The 14,462-nt window shown below is 42.6% G+C and overlaps 1 protein-coding gene across 3 annotated transcripts in view; it reads left to right on the top strand.

The window, feature by feature from the left end:
• The window catches only part of CACNA2D3 (calcium voltage-gated channel auxiliary subunit alpha2delta 3), a 913,092-nt gene that overhangs the window by 411,365 nt on the left and 487,265 nt on the right, over positions 1–14,462 (top strand). The window lies entirely within an intron of this gene.

Raw genomic sequence — 14,462 nt, 5'->3', positions numbered from 1 at the left:
AAAATTGCAAATGGCATTAAATAATGTAACAAGTTGATGAAAAAGACTGGCATCATGGGCCATCTGGAAGTGGGAGTTGATACTATTTAACAGATGAGGTAGGTAACATGGGAATAGCCAATGGAGGGCTTTACAATAGTATGTTTGCAGTAGAGCACAGAGAGTGAGAAGCATGGCTTTAAGAGGAGGGACTACATGTTCAGAGTTAAAGGCTAGGAAAAAAATCTTTCAAGCAGCTTACAGAATTGACATGAATGAAGCAAGATTGCATTTGTTGGGGTCAAGGAAAATTGTATTGTAGTAAACACGGCATGAAATGAGAGCCTGAACAGAATTTTTTATGGGTGAATAGTTTAGGACAACTTATCTCTCTTAGAGGTGTGTTGAAAGAATCTTCTGGAGTTAGGCGAAACCTGGATGTGAGCCCCTGGGAACAGTTAAGTTGAAGGCAATGCCCAGATTATAGTCCTGAGTGGTGATCTGGATATTGGGGTTACCTAGTGATTTCTTAATTACTTTCAAAAAGGGAGGGGTAGGGAAGGACTGCACAAGGATTACAACACTATTTTAGGTATGTTGTGTTAGAGCAGATAGACAATCATGAGAATATGTCAAAGATTGGCTTAGATTTTTAATTTGGAGGGAAGGCATGGAGAGAGACAGCATGGTCTGGCATGTAGAGGTACATCTTTGAGTTTTCTTCATGGAGTTGAATTTATGTTAGGGACTGAGATTACCCTGAGATAAATTGTAGAGGGAGGAGGGACAGGAACCAATAATAGAGGATTGTTGAATCCCCAAAGAACGTTCTAGACAGATTGAGGAAGAATTGCTGCAGGAGGAATTAGAGAGACAGGAAGAGAATGAGGAAATTAGTGTCATGGAAGCCTAGGGAAGATAACATTTCAAGAAGAATGTTGTCATCAGTGTCATTCAGGGATGACTGGTTAAGGAGCATGATGTGGATGATGTACTGGTCAAGATAAGTTTCAATGGATTGCAAAGTATGGAGGCTGGCTGAAAGTGGGATTTGAGGAGAAAAATATAAGAATCATTCTGTAAACAATGCACTCAGTGCATTAGAGGTGAAAGAAGAGAGATGGAAGAGTAGTTGGATAAAAAAATATTGTTCGTGGGTTGGACTTGTTAACATAGGAGAGACCAAATCATGCTTATATAGTGAAGAGGGAGACACAGGGGAGGGGTTAAAGTGGGAAAGGGGATAATTCACCAGAAAAATGAAGATTCCTGGATCTCTGATTTAGGACCATTATAGAAGGGGAAAGGAGAAGTGAGTTTTGGGTAAGGTAAACGTCACATGTATTGTTAATTATCTTGGAAGTAATCCAAGAAGTCCTGTGAGAGCACAGCAAGGGCAAAATGGAAGTTTTGATGAGTGAGTCCAAAATGGTAGAAATGTAAGTAAAATTTCAGGAATGCTATTTGTTTAAATTAGAGAAGAAAAGATATAGGTAGGAAGATGCCAGAGCTGAAAGAGGAGGAAACACATTTGTAGTGGAAGTCTACCTGCTGTGGGATTTTTCCCTACGTTCTCCACAGTGTGAGAACAGGGGTGGAGCAAATGAATACTGTGGGTTGGCAAGATGGTCTCTGTTCTGAAAGAGGGGCAAGGAGTCAACAGGGGTGGGGGGAGGGTGAAGCTTGGAGAAAACTGACAACTGTTTCAGTGGATGAAAAGGAAGGGTCAGGGAAGAGCCTTGAATAACTGAGCCCTGACTGAGAAGATTACTGTATTTATTTGATTCCAAAATGAGGTTCTTTTCCCTAGAAAACATGGTGAAAATAAAGCCTTGAAAAGAATCAAGTAACAATAGTCCTGCACTGCTATCTGGCTCTGTGCCGATTCCCTTGCAGCTTCTGGCTCAGCACAGAGCCAAAGAGTGGTGAGGGAATCATGTGGAGCCCACGGACAGTGCAAGACCCAACACGGATTCCCTTTTCTACTCCATGGCTCTGCTCTGGGTCCTGCTGCTCCCTGGCTCCGTGCTGATTCCCTTGTTGCTCTCTGGCTCAGCAGGTTCTGCACTAGTCCCTGGCTGCATGCTGAACCAGGGAGCAGCAAGGGAATCAGCACAAAGCCAGGGGCTTTGTGCATCCAGGCAAAGACAAGGGATGTAGAGGCACCTGACAACTCAGCATGCGGCACTCAGGGGACAGGCAGCAGGAGATGCAAGTGGCCAGAGTCTGGCTGCCTGTCCCCTTGCCGTATTTAAGACAACCCTCCAGTAGTTAAATTCTATACGTGGAAAATTGTAACACAATTATAATTTTCAATGTATTAGAATCTGATTTTGGGGGCATTGTCTTAAATTTGAAGTATTCTTGGATTTGGGAAAAGACAGTAGTAATAGGATTTGTAGTTGTAACCAGTTTTGGTTTTCTTCTATCCCTGTTTATGTATCTCACTGTTAAAAATATTAAAGAAGTTTAAAGAGTTTGAAAAGCCTTTCAAGTATTTATGAAACATGATTAGTACTCCCTGCACAGAATCAAGTCTAGATATTTCATTTACTGTAATGGGAGTTATGGTCACTACACTAACTTCATTAAAAATTCAGTTAACACTTAACAGTATGCAGTTGGGTGGTGAAGAATTTACCAGCAGTATACTAGATAGGTTTGCTATATATTAGCCGCATTTAATTTTTCACTAAGTTCTTTTCTAAATGCAACTATATGTGTGTATATATAACACAACAAGGAATCTAATGCAGGTCTTTCCAGTGACTAAACATAAAAAGAGAATGTTAAAAATCATTTTAGCTTTCATGGGTAAGTTATTGCAAAATCTATCTAAAATTGATGGACTAGATGATTAAATTACAAGAGAATTGTTGAAATATGAGTGATTTTGTGCAGTCTAAGTTAAAATTTAAGGTCAGATCATCAGTGCGTGAACAGAGTTATCTGCAACAACAAGAGAAAAGACATATTTTCCCCATTTGCTTTGAAGTATAACTCCAAGTCATGCATTAAATTAACAATATTATCATAAAAAACAGAGGGCTAATTCTGTCCAATGCTGAAATTTTAAAAATGCTTTTACAGAAGCATAAACCATACATTAAATGAAAAAAAAATATTAACTGAGCTGACATTGTTAAATCAATTTTAATGCTTTAGACAAACCATTTTTACCAGTGGTGATTAGAGGAAGAGGATTTTTTGTCATCTGAAGGCATGGTAATATGTTCTCTCATTTTTTATTTGCAGAATTTCCATTCTAACCATGTCTGTAAAGTTAAGTTGTGGTCATCTGGGATCACTTCTTTTGAAGCCCATTTACTCATTTCAAATAGCCTGGCTGAATAAATTATTAGGCTTTGTGTAGGTAAAGTGTGGATGGGCTGAGGTGAGGCAAATCCAACAAACTCAACCCAGAGCCGGTGTGCAGTGCAACCTGCTCCCTCCCCAAGCTTGCCTGCAGAATGACATCGTTGCTACAATTTCTGTTGCATATGCATGGTATGACAGAGCTGCTCAAAACAAAGAAATACAGGTTTCCTTTGCTTTATGCTGTATGTGCATTCCTGGAAAATGGCACGTAACTCAAATTCACATAAAGGGAAACCACTTTACAATGTAACAAATAGGTATACATTCCAAGACCTCAGCTGTACTCACCCCCCCAAGTCCCATTTCTACCACTTTTTACAAGACAATTTTGGTACTCACCAACAGCAGACAGTACACACAAGCACAGGGTGATGGTGAATGTTACCATAATGGAGATGGCAACTACAGGAGCACATATCACAAACAACAAGTAAGGAGCACAGATCCATACAGGAGACTGTAGTTTGGTGCATGTCACTCTCACAATGCACTGCACAATGCAGCTGACTATGGGCTTCCACCACACCGATCATGTAAGCGTGAACTTACCTTGCATATAACAGATTTTTGGTATAAAAAGGGTCATCGCATAAGAGTGAATTCACACATACAGAACCCACATAAAGTGAGGCAAAACTGTACAACATCACATGGTCCCTCCCCTGGTTTGACTTTGGTTGTGCTGGTCTTAAGCTATGAGGGATGCCTCTTTACTGTTCTGTGAAGCATAAGAGATATGGAAGGTCTCATGCAATGTAAGTGAGTTTCATGTGTCTGTTTCTATGGTTTACAGCCTCGAATTTGTAGATATGACAAAGAAGAAATATGGAAGGCACTTAAGTAAATTGTAATTGCTTGATTAGCTCTGCTGGGCACTTACCTCAAGCCATATTTTCAAAACATTCATATTACATGATAATACCGTATAACAGCATGTACTAGTTACAACAGAAAGTTCTAAGTTCCATTTCCAAGATCAAATGCAGAGATTGCAGAATCATCTATAAGGCCCTACCAAATTCATGGCAGAAATGGGGTGTCTCACACATTCCTCCACACCACTTTGCTACTGATTGGTGGATGGGCCCAGCTTGTGGCTCACTCCTGATCAGTGGGGAAGTAAAAACTGTGGTTCCAAATATGGTGCCATTTTTGCTTTCCATTCCTGATTGGCCAAGGGACCCTGACAGTCCCGATGCTTGCTGCTGACCAGCAGAGAGGCAAAAATGGTGCCATGTTTAAAACCATAGTTTTTAACCGTAGCTTTTAACATATGGGGGAGTCTGCAAGATTAAAGGAGCTGCCACACACCCCACTTTCATCATGAATTTGGTAGGACTCTAATTATGTACTAGAATACATGCCCTTCTACATGAGTAAGGGGTCCTAGTTAACCAGAGTTAGTTATTAACACACTAATTTTAATTTAAATAGCAGTAGAGGGAAAAAAGTAGCTTTGGGTGTGAGCAAATTTTAAATTTCTTGGGAGGTAAGAGGAGAGAGGGAATGTTGCTAATTTGTTGTACTACTCTACTTTTCAGCGCAAGGAAGCTTCCTTCCTCCTCTTTTATACCTGTTTCATTTGTGGTATAGACAGAAAATACTGAGGGCTAGAATACCTCAAGGAATATGTGATAAAAGAGAACATAAGAAAACGTAATTGAAATGCAAGACTCCAAGGCTCTTACTTTAGAACTTATTCTTTTTATTTTTGGTAAATTTATGTTGTGATAGGGTGTGTGAAAGTTGAGAGGTGACAGCTTTATATTGAAGGAGGGAATTGGATTTTTCAGTATCCTTACTCAGTTAACTTTGGAGGTCTGCAGCTCATCAAGTAGACGGGAACTTGTCAGTTAATATAGGATCATTAATATTATTTAGAAGTCTTGGCAAAATCTTTTGTAGGTGTCTGATTTTTCCATGGTATTGGGTTCAAGGGCTGAAAGGGGCTTAAAACATACTCAATGGCTTTCAGAACTTTTTATAACTGGGTTTCTTTTTTTCTTAGATGGGACTTTTGCCTTCTAAAGTGGTTTGCTTTATGCTACAGGAATGTGAATTCTTGGCTTTACTTATACCATCTGAGAATACATTATAAACAGTGTTGGGTCAGTTAGACAGCTGATTATTAGTAAATAATACCAATATATAGGAAAGAGAGAGCTTCTGTTATTAAAGTGGAAATGGTCATCTTTTGAAGCCCTTATCATGGGTTGATGGCCTTCAGACACCACAGACAAGGGCTGTCCAACTTAGTATAAGTGGTGGGCCACCCCAGTGTGACAGATGTCTCTTCCCTGACCATGGGGTCCTGCACTGTACTGCACCATAAGCTCACTCAGCATGAGCAGGGGAGGGGCTCAACTGCACTTGCATACACACGTGGGCCCCCTTCACCTCTTCAGCTATGGGCTCCCCTGATGAACTGCACTGTGGGCTCCCCCAGTATTGCAGGTAGCCCCTTCCTGCAACTCCCTGCCCCCAGGGGAAGGGACAGAAGTGAAAGCCAGGGAAGGGAAGGGAAGCTCAGAGACTTCAGCTGCAGCAGAAGGTGGAACAATGGGAGGAGTGGTGGCTGTGGGGTGAGCTTGGAGTGGGGGTCACAAATTAACCTCTTGTGGCTTGCATGCAGCCTGTAGGCTGCTAGATGGACAGCCATGTCATAGACCTGGGAGAGGGGGAGGATGGAGAGGAAGGGAATTTAGGAGAGAAAATGAAGATGTTCAGGGGTTGGTAACTGTGTGTTTCTTAGAAGGTAGTTAAGTGTAATACTTCATTCAGCACAAAAAGAAGTAAGAAAAAGCCAAACAAAATAATTAGGGCTGTCAAACAATTAAAAAAGATTGCAATTAGTTGTGCAATTAAAAAAAATAATTGCAATCTTAATCACACAGCTAAAAACTCAAAATTATGCACAGAACTCCAAGTTATGCAAAACTATGTAGGTACCTTGTATGTTTGGGGTGTGGGTGTGGTGTGTGTGGGAGGGAATTTGTGAAGGTGTGCGGGACTGCAAGTGTGTTTGTGTGGTGGGGGTTGGAGCCTGGGGGAGGGAGGTATACCCTGGTAGGATGTTAGGTACTGTGGGTCAGGAGTGATGGGCAGCAGCAGGGCTGGGGACGGGGGGGCTGTGGCTTGAGAGTGAGGGGCAGAGATGTGCATGCACATACACACAGAGCAGGTAAGTGTATGCGAGGGGAATAGGCGTGGGTGAGGGAAGGGGCAGGGGGGAAGATTGAGGCCCCCATGATGAGGGAAGGAGTTGGGCAAAGGCATGGTCAGGGACTGGGGTGAATGGGGCCCCAGGGGCTGGGGTGGGTCATGGGACAGAGCTACAGGTGGTTCATTCAGGGACATGGGGGGGGGGGGTGCTCCTGCTGCTGTGCACACCCTTGAGGGAGGCATGGGGGGCATGTTCCCTCCAGATTCGTGCATGGTGTGGAGGTAGGCTGCTACTGTATGCTGGGTTCTTTGCCCTGCTGTCCCACTGTCCCATGCTGTGCAGGAGGGCTCTGCTATGAGTGCGGGGTTTTTTGTTTTTGTTTTTTTAAGTGCTAGGACGCTGGGGCTGGTTGAGGCAGCCACTGGGAGGTTGGGGGAATGGGTGGGGAGTGGGGCCTCGCTTGCCGCTGCCACACCCCTGCCACCAAAACTGCTTCCACCTGTTCGATTCGGGGGAGAGTCAGTCCAATTCAGCGACCAAATTTCCAAATCCAAATTGGCTGAATCGAATCAGGACAGTGATCCAAATCACCAAATCAAATCACTGTCCCTGCGAATCGACTGAATCTTAAACTGAATTGAATACTTGCTGCTTCACACAGGCCTACCCCCAATGTCCCTTTCCTTCCCCTTTGTCCCTTCCCTCCCCAACGTCCCTTCCTCTTCACAGACTTGCCTGCTGGGTGCTGCTCCACATGTCACCAGGCTGTGTTCCTGGCTGCCTGCAGCTGTCTGTTTGTGTCTGTGTGCATCCCTCTCTGCAGCCACCCAGAGGCCATGCCTGGGCTGCCCTGTGGTCCTCTGCACTGCCACTGCTGCCCTGTAGGAGAGCCTGGAGGTGGTGGTGACAGTGCTGGAGCAGAGCCTGGCATTAACAAATAATCAGCATTAATATATTAACATACTGTTTAAACATTTGTTGTGTTGTGTATCGCTGGAGAAGTATGAGGTCAGAATTAAGATATTATCAGCAGATACAGGGAGTATAAAATCACCAGTCTAGGACAGATGGTTAGTTTTGAGCTGGAAAATGATGAGATGCCACAGATCTCAAGAGTGGATGAAGAGAGGGTTAGAAGACAAAACATTCCAATTAGGTGATGTTTTGGGAAGAAGTAGTTCAAATTCAACTTTGGCCATGCTGATGGACATCCTTTCCCAAAAACAGTGGTTCTCAATCTTTTAGACTAAAGGAACTCTTTATTAGTCTCCAGGCACCCTTCAGACAATGTCAGCTTCTAGCATTCACTGTTTTGTTTTGTTTTTTTCCACTATGGAGACACAATAAAATAATTTTTCAGTTTTTAAAGGTCTCAGAAATTCCAACCTGTTATCGTCTGTTTCTGACACTATGGATTCCTAGTTTAGATCTCTGGATTTATCATGTAAATGTGATAAATCTGTGGATTTATCATCTCCCACATAACTGCCAAGCACTGTTGACTGACTGACTTTTGTCATGTTTCCTTTCATTGGTCAAGATGTTGGAAGACCATTTGACCATCATGTGTAGGTGTTTGTACACCTAACACCTTGGCATCCTGGTTGAGAATCACTGTCCTAAAAGACAGGCAGGTTCAAGGAGGAAGACTGAGGAAAATGGCTGGATTTCACAAATGGGAAGAGATCCAAGGGTGAAGTATAGCCAGTAAGCTGGAGGTTGTGAGTGTCAGTTTTTATTCTCAGTCAAGGAACAAGTTTGAATTTGTTATTGAGGGAAATCAGGTCATATTTAGAAAAAATATCAATGGAAGGCTGTCATGAATGTGCATTGTAGTGACTGAGATTATACTGAGAGACTTTCATGGTGGGAAGAGGAAAGATTCCTTCCAAATTCTTTTTGCTATTTAGTTTTAGAAAATAATATTTAGTTGGACAGACATAAAACCCAAGGGCAAGTTATACAAAAGGCAACAGAATTCATACACCTCACACCGTAGGAATGAATTTTCAGATTACTCATATCCAGAAGGTGTATGGTTCAGAGTAAACAGAGGTCTGGATTTGCTGATTTTTTTTTTTTTCAGATTGAATCATTTAAAACAAAACCTATCCAACATGCTCTATTCATGTTTCATGCAACATAACAATGGACGCTCAACAGAGATTGCAGAATCTTGCAGGTATCATGCACAAACTCAATCCACAGGTGGCATTCGTGAAATAAAAGCAACGTGACCTCAACCAGCCAGTAAAGCAGAGTAACACAAGGGCTTATTTCCAGCATCAGCCTCAGGAAATACATTCTTTACCTTCCCTAAAAGCCTTGTTGAATAAATGGCTTTCACAGCTTGACCTGAAGGTCATTAGGCTTTTGTTCTTCCAGTCAAAGGAAGAGAAGCTAATTTTGAAGTCTTGGATCCTTCCCTCTTTCCTTTATGTTAAAAATAATGAGATCAAGGTCTTCTGCTGTTTACAGTTACTGAAGTGTGTCAGAAAGAGTGTCAGTCCCTGGTAGGCAGGCCCTTAGCTGACATTTAACCTGTTATGTCATTTGAAATTATGATATCATAATGAATACCTTAGACTCCCTATGGACAGCCAGTGGACAGCCAGAGCAAATCTGTGAACACTAGTTTCGTGTATTCCAGCAAGAAGCCCTTACCAAGAAAGTGACTTTGCACTAGGCCAGTTTTAGTGTCTGAATGCTTTTAAGGTATTGTCTTCATGTGGAGTGCAATCACCTAATCTTAATGAAATATGCAGGCATGTGTGACAGTAGCAAGACTAGCATCCAAAAGAAAAGATTGCACCTTTCTAGCTTAATGGTAGTAAAATCAGCTGCTGGTGATCTTTTAACTAAAATATCACTACTATTTTAGACACACTTGTGATAAATGATACAGACTCTCAATAAAAAGGGCAATATTCCCTATATCATCTGCTCTAGCTGAGGTCTGTAAAACATCCTTTCACTTGGGCAGAGGGTACCCAAACCAGTCAGACTAGTTTCACTTATGTGATATGATGCCTGAGAAAAAGTGGAATTTACTGGAAATCATCAGATGAACTGAAGTGACAAACCTAGCAGACATGAACATTTATGCTGAAATTACAGATTAAGTCATGAGACTAGTTCATTTTCTGATTTGCACATATGCCAGAACATTCTGGAACAAAAGTCCCTGCTTGTTTGTTTGTTTGTTTTTTGTGTGGACAATGTGTGGCACTCTGTTTCTCCAAAATTGTTTTACATTTGGAGGAGGTAGGGGTCACTGTTTTCTCCTTTTGATTTCATTGAGCAAAATCATTTTGCTCAGCTTTGCATCCGTTATATTTTTTGTATTCAAGTATTTTTTGCATCCAGTATTATTTTTTATATTATTGTAACTCAAATATGCCCCAAAAGAAGAATATGGCATATGTAACAGTACAGTACATGTAAAAATAAACGTGGTAGTATTATACAGTAATAATTCAAATGAATTGGAACAATACAGCTCTGTAAAGGTGCAATTATCAAATGCAGTTGCATTTTTTTTTTATATCATCGATTCCTTAGTATGCATCTGACTCCTCCTAAATAGCAAAGGAAGAACTTCTCGGTAGTCAGAGTGCTTTTGGTTTATACTTCTTACCAGCAAAACAACATTACATAAACTATTTGATTATACAGCTTAGTACAATCTAATTTCTTTTGTGATGCAACACATAACAAATTGCTTTAAATAATTTTATGCTAATGCAGTCAAGGTAAATTAGAAGCTGCAAACTGAAAGAGTGCCACTAACAATTTGGCTGGGATTCAGAGGAATGAGTTTCTTTGCCTTTTTTTTGTACATAATGACACTGGAAATGCTTCTGCTGTGTTCTGCTATGTGTGTAGCTTGACTTCAAATGCCAGAATGAACTTTTCTATCCATGATGCCAGAATGAACTATTCTATCTAGAAGAGACTCCTTACCTGAAATGACCTGCTCAGCAGCACAGAAGCGGAAAGGGATCTCGGAGTCCTAGTGGACTCCAAGATGAACATTAGTCATCAGTGTGACGAAGTCATCAGCAAAGCTAACTGCACTTTATCATGCATCAGCAGATGCATGACAAGCAGAACCAAGGAGGTGATACTGCCCCTCTATCGGGCACTGGTCAGACCGCAGTTGGAGTACTGTGTCCAGGTTTGGGCCCCACACTTCAAGAGGGATGTGGATAACCTGGAGAGGGTCCAGAGAAGGGCTACTTGTATGGTTAAGGGCTTGCAGGCCAAGCCCTACAAGGAGAGACTAGGGAACCTGGACCTCTTCAGCCTCCGCAAGAGAAAGTTGAGAGGTGACCTTGTGGCTGCCTATAAATTCATCACACTTTTTCACATTGACGACTCATATTCATCTTGCAGCCCACTAGGACTCCAAGATCCGTTTCTGCTTCCGTGCTACCGAGCAGGTTATTTCCTAGGCAGTAGGTGTTCTGGACATTTTTCCTCCCTAGGTGCAGCACTTTGTATTTCTCCTTGTTAAATTGCGTTCTATTGTTTTCTGCCCATTTGTCCAATCTGTCCAGGACTGCCTGTAGTTGTTCCATGCCCTCCGGTGTGTCCACTTCTCCCCACAGTTTTGTGTCATCCGCAAACTTGGAGAGAGTACGCTTCAATCCCTCTTTCAAGTCATGAAAGACTTTGAAGAGTATCGGTCCAAGGACCGAGCCCTGTGGGACCCCACTGCCCACACCCTTCCAGGTTGATACCAACCCATCCACTACCACCCTCTGTGTACGACCTTCTAGCCAATTTGCCACCCACCGGACTGTGTAGTCATCCAAGTCACAACCTCTTAAATTGTTCACCAGTATGGTGTGGGATACCGTATCGAAGGCCTTCCTGAAGTCTAAGTAAACTATGTCAACCCTTACTCCTGCATCCAGGTGTTTTGTAACCTGGTCATAAAAGGAGACTAGATTAGTCAGGCATGATCTACCTGCTATGAACCCATGCTGGTTTCCCCTCAGCATAATTTTTCCTGCTGGGCTCTCACATATATGAGCCTTAATAATCTTTTCAAAGACTTTGCCAAGGATGGTGGAGGTTTAGACTGACTGGCTTATAGTTGCCTGGATCCTCCCTCCTCCCCTTCTTGAAAATAGGGACCACATTGGCCCTTTTCCAGCCCTCCGGGACCTGGCCTGTGCACCACGAGCGCTCAAATATTCTTGCCAGTGGCTGTGCAATGACATCGGCCAATGCCTTCAGTACCCTTGGATGGAGCTCATCTGGGCCTGCCGAATTAAATGCATCAGTCCTTCCAAGTGACTCTGCAGCATCTCAGGGTCAATGCTTGTTCCTCATGTTCCTAATATTAGTATATAGGCACTTGAGCCCTGTGACTGGCACCTTTGTTGCCCCCTGGCTCTGATGCGCAATGGGTCCCTTATTGCTTACCTGCTTATTGCTTACCTGTGCTGTACTGCTGGATGTCCCATGGATTGCAGGTTCCTAATGTTCTCCTTCTTCTGCCTTCCCCGTTCCCCGTCTGAGCTAGTTTAAAGCCCGATGTAGAAGATCAGCCAACCTGTTGGAGAAAAGACTTTTACCTTTCACTGAGAGGTGAAGTCCATCGCGCCCCAGGAAGTCCCTTGCCAGGAAGTGTGGGTCGTGGTCCAGGAAGCCAAATCCTGCACCATGGCACCAACTCCTGAGCAGCAGGTTGACCTCTCTGATGCAGGTGCTGTGATGCCTACTGCAACCTCTGACCAGGAGGATGGACGAGAAGACCATCTGTCTCCCTAATTTAGATTGAATATTAAGAGGAACTTCACAGTTACAGTGGCCAAAATCTGGAATGGACTCCTAAGGGAGGCGGTGCTGTCCCCTACCCTGGGGGTCTTCAAGAGGAGGTTAGATAGGCATCTAGCTGGGGTCATCTGAAACCAGTACTCTTTCCTGCCTATGCAGGGGGTCAGACTCGATGATCTATTGAGGTCCCTTCCGACCCTAGCATCTATGAATCTATGAAAGACACAAAAATGCAGACCACTGTGGCAGGGCACTGTTTGTGCCTGTCACTTTAAGGGCCTTGAGCCAAGCAGCCAGCAGGTGTCTGATTGCAGCAGTCATTTTAGATTCAGGGCTGCCTATATAAGTAGGGCATTTTGCTGCTGGCAGGCAGGCAGCAACATTGCCTGGCTGTGAGGCTTCTTGGAACACCCTGGAGGTAAGGGAGGAGCTGTAGGGGAGGGACTGGAGGCTCCTGGTCCTGGGCATGACCTAAAACTGCACCCTGCTGGGAGTGCATGGCCTGGTGGGGCTCTCAGTGGTGTGGGAGCCCCCAGGAAATGCCAGGCCAGTTACCACCCCAGCATCACAACAGTCATAAGCTGCCTGCTACCTAGAGGTATATAGAAAGCACATTTAAAACTGTGTCTATGTCCTGATCTCCAAATCTTTCTGAATCTCTCTGAATCAATTCAGAGGGTTCCAATTCAATTCAGAGAGATTCAAGGTTCCTCTGATTTGATTTGGATTCAGCGATTTGGCCAACCGAATCAGGCCGAATCTCCACTGAATCGAATTGGGAACCAAAGCTTCACAGCCCTAATGGGAAGTGTAGACAAAAGTATTGTATTTATCAGATCAAGGAACTGATATAATATTGAGATGTATATCAAACAATTGCAAAAAGATTAATGTTTTTCAAGTGGTGCAGGTCTCCCGTTGTTTTCCATTTAACTTGTGGAACTCTGAAGTGTGCATAAGTGTTTTCATAATAGAGTAGAATGAAATAATAAGGGATATACATGCATTTGCCACAGAATGCCAGTGGTAGATAACCTGCATTTTTCAGGTGTGAAGACAAGTTAACATCAATGAGTTAAAATAAAGTTACTCTGGGTTTGTTATTGTGTAATAATGAAGAATAGAGTTTGGCACTTTCTTCACAAAATTGTTGGTATAGACCAGAATGAAAACACTTTTCCATGCAGCAGTGATCAAGTATTTAATTAATGGTTGTAAGAGGGCATTGCAATGTCCACATGAGTGATGATGACAGATGTCCAGTGTGGAGCAGATTGCAGGAGGGTCTAGGGTTAGGCATATGGGAGGAGGCGAGAACTATGCTAAAATTGAAGAGAGACAGACAATGGGAACTTGTAATGATGGAAGAACCTTGAGTAAGAAGCATTTTGCAATGAATCATTGTAAGAATCTATTCCCACTGAGAAGTGAGGAGGGAGAATGAGCGCTTACATTAATCATATGAAATATTTTCTCTGAATATTTTTGGCTGAACTTGTTGTCCTCTTTCATTGGCTGCTATTGTTATTCTACTGTGGAAAGGTGAAACCAAGTAGGACTGGATGGAGCAGAACCCCCCCCCCCCCATATTTTGGCCTATGGTAACTCTGTCGAAGAACAATAGAAAGAAAATTAAAGGAAAAACGGATATGTAAGATGACAGAACATATTTTTAAGGGTTTGGGGCATTGCTCTGCTCAGACTTGTAAAACTTAAGTTACTTAGCTAAGTTCCATTTTTAAAGTAACTTAGGCTTCTAGATGCTTAAACCATGTTTGAAAATGGGACTTAGCTGGTCATGTCACTTAGGCCTTGCAACACTGAGCAGAGCAGTGCCTGATACCTTTGAAAATCTGGCCTAAGTGCTTTAAAATAGTTTTATGACTGAAAATCTCTGACTGATTACTTTAAAACACTTCTAGAAGGGTTCAAATTCATAGTGTTTTGGCTCAGTACCTACTTACTAACTCCAAAAAATGTGTTAGGCTTTGACTCAACTATTTGTCAGTGTTTGCTCAAATGAAGCAGAAGCCTGGGAGTTATGAGCTGGGACTGTATCAGCTCTGTATTAATACTATCCAGATTCCAACCTGGGAGGTTTTACTGTTAGCTAGTCTTTCTGAGAGTCCAAGCATTGTATTAGTTGCTGTTGCAT

Source organism: Alligator mississippiensis, chromosome 12 (genome assembly GCF_030867095.1).
Source record: "Alligator mississippiensis isolate rAllMis1 chromosome 12, rAllMis1, whole genome shotgun sequence".
NCBI classification, from domain to species: Eukaryota; Metazoa; Chordata; order Crocodylia; family Alligatoridae; genus Alligator; species Alligator mississippiensis.
This window is presented reverse-complemented; position numbering and strand designations above follow the sequence as displayed.